We start from the raw sequence: 2,807 nt of genomic DNA on the forward strand, positions 1-2,807 counted from the left end.
CGTTCTCTCGCGATTACTTGGCACGGTTCGCTTTCTCGCAGTTACTCGTCACGGTTCGCTCTCTCGTGGCTACTCATGACGAATCGTTCTCTCGCGGTTACTCGACATGATTGCTCCCTCACACTTACTCGTAGCAAACCGGTCTCTAGCAGTTACCTGGTCGCTCTCTCGTAGTCACACGACGCTCGCTCTCTCGCTGCTATTCGGAGCAGATCCGTCTCTAGCAGTTGCTACTCTCGCAGTTACTCGGAATAGATCGCTCTCTTGTAGTCACTTTGCTCGAGATAAGCTTGCTTCTTCTTCACCCTAAAGATAAGCTCTTTACTAAATTATCGCATCTTTTTTTATCACTTTCAAATTAGTTTGATTGCTCGCTTATTAACTACGCAAGAGTGGTCATTTCTTTTGGTTTGTATTGATCTAATCTTGTAATGCTTTTTGTGAACTAGAGCCGACTACAATCGTCAAGCCAAAGGTTATTGAGGTGGTCCTCATACTTTGAAAGACGAACTCAAAGTCTTTCAAAGTGGCACGAGGTTCATGGGCGAGCAACCACGAAGCATTTCACCGTCAATCGACGAGGATCACCCTCTCACCGTTACTCGGCACAGCTCTATCTCTCGCGGTTACTCGGCACGGCTCGATCTCTCGCCGTTACTTGGCAATGCTCGTTCTCTCGCCATTACTCGGCACAGCTCGCTCTCTCGCCGTTACTTGGCAAAGCTCGTTCTCTCGCGGTCACTCGGCTCGCTCTCTCGCGGTCACTCGGCTCGCTCTCTCACGGTCACTCAGATTGCCCTCTCGCGGTCACTCGGCTCGCTCTCTCGCGGTCACTCAGATTGCCTTCTCGCGGTCACTCGGCTCGCTCTCTCGCCATTACTCGGCACAGCTCGCTCTCTCGCCGTTACTTGGCAAAGCTCGTTCTCTCGCCATTACTCGGCACAGCCCGCTCTCTCGCCGTTACTTGGCAAAGCTCGACCACTCGCGGTCACTCGGCTCGCTCTCTCGCGGTCACTCGGTGCATACCGCTCTCTCACTATCAGTCGTGACGATTCGTTTGTGACGGCTTGTTCATGGTGGTACGTTCATGACGATGTTTGTGGTGACTTGTCCTTGACAGCTAGTCAACTGACACTTCCATCCATAGCGACTAACTCGGGTGGTTCAGAACACTGTCCACACAGATCGTTTACGCAACTATCCCCGAGTAAGCTCCGATTGGAATCAGAAGTATGTCCATGACAGCTCGTCCGAGACAGTCCACCCACGACACTTCGTTTATGACAACCTAGCCATAACAGCCTGTTCATGACAATTTGTCTACGACATGAGTATACGATGAGTCCATTATCTTATAAACCTCTTCCTAAAGTTCGCAGAGATCAACTTCATCTCTCTCAACGAACTGGGGGGCTTACTGTTGGACATGGGTTTTACCCCAACAAAGCCTATAAGATAATGGGCTCAGCCCATTAAAAGGGAGGTCACTAAGAAACCCTAGACCTTATCCTTCTATAAATAAGGAGGCACCTCCTCCCTAGAAATGATCTTCTTTTGGCCTCTCAACCATTTCATCTCTACATCTAGAGAGAAACATCACATTACATGCTTTCTTCTAAGCACTTGTAACCCTTTGTTGTAGAACTACGATTGGCTTGATCCCCTTTTGGGGTACGTAGGCATCCCTTCACCGGGTCCAGCCACAATCATTTAACCCATTTTTATGATGGTTTATCATAAACCTCCATACAATTTCATTGTCTGATTCCAACAAACACTTCCAGCAAATCGACCGTTTTTGGATCAAACAGCAGTGACCGTCGATACGTTTCCGGCAGGAGTCTTCTCAGCGTTGGCATCGGCGGCTGGTCCGTCGTGCGTTTGCTTGTCTTTTTCCGCGTTAGCAGACATGCTTAACTGGGCGTGCGTAGTTGCGAGAAAGATAAATCCGTGTAGTCCCTCCTTCTAGCGCCAAACTGTGGGAACCGAAATTCGCACTGTCGATTTTAGTCAAGTTTAAACGTAGGAAAACTAAGTTGACCTAATTTTCCCCGAGGATCCCGGCTATCTGCTGGGCCACGCATGACGAAGTTAATACGAGTTTAGTTTGGGAATAAATGCGTAAAATAAAGAGAGCAAAAGAAAGAATCTTATTTCCGAATTCGCGAAGAGCGTTTGAACAACAGGTCGAGATCTCGGCCACAAGAGCTGTCGATCGTCACTAGTCTCAAAACCTAGATCTAACCTAGTTGAGTCGCAGCTCGCTAAAAAGGAAATAAAAGTCTAAGTTCTAAGTTGCTCTAGAGTGGTTTCTTTCTTCTGATTTCGGATCCCCCTTCCTCTGCTCCTAGCCTTGCTTATATACTCCCATATGACGGTCTATTCTTGATGGGCTGAGTCTGCCGCAAGCTGGGCTTTTTCAATTTACGCACGAAGACTAGCCGCCCGACGACCCGAGCCAGCACGGGGCTAGCCGCCCGGCGACCACGGCCGGCACGGGGCGCTAGCCGCCGGCGGCTACGGCCAGCACGGGGGCTAGCCGCCCGGAGGCCACGGCCAGCACGGGCGCTAGCCGCCGCCGGCCACGGCCAGCACGGGGGCTAGCCGCCCTGTGGCCACGGCCAGCACGGGCGCTAGCCGCCGGCGGCCACGGCCAGCACGGGGGCTAGCCGCCCGGCGGCCACGGCCAGCACGGGCGCTAGCCGCCGCCGGCCACGGCTAGCACGGGGGCTAGCCGCCCGACGGCCACGACCAGCACGGGCGCTAGCCGCCGGCGGCCACGGCCAGCACGGGGGCTAGCCGCCCGG

Source organism: Raphanus sativus, unplaced genomic scaffold (genome assembly GCF_000801105.2).
Source record: "Raphanus sativus cultivar WK10039 unplaced genomic scaffold, ASM80110v3 Scaffold1064, whole genome shotgun sequence".
In the NCBI taxonomy this organism is placed as follows: Eukaryota; Viridiplantae; Streptophyta; class Magnoliopsida; order Brassicales; family Brassicaceae; genus Raphanus; species Raphanus sativus.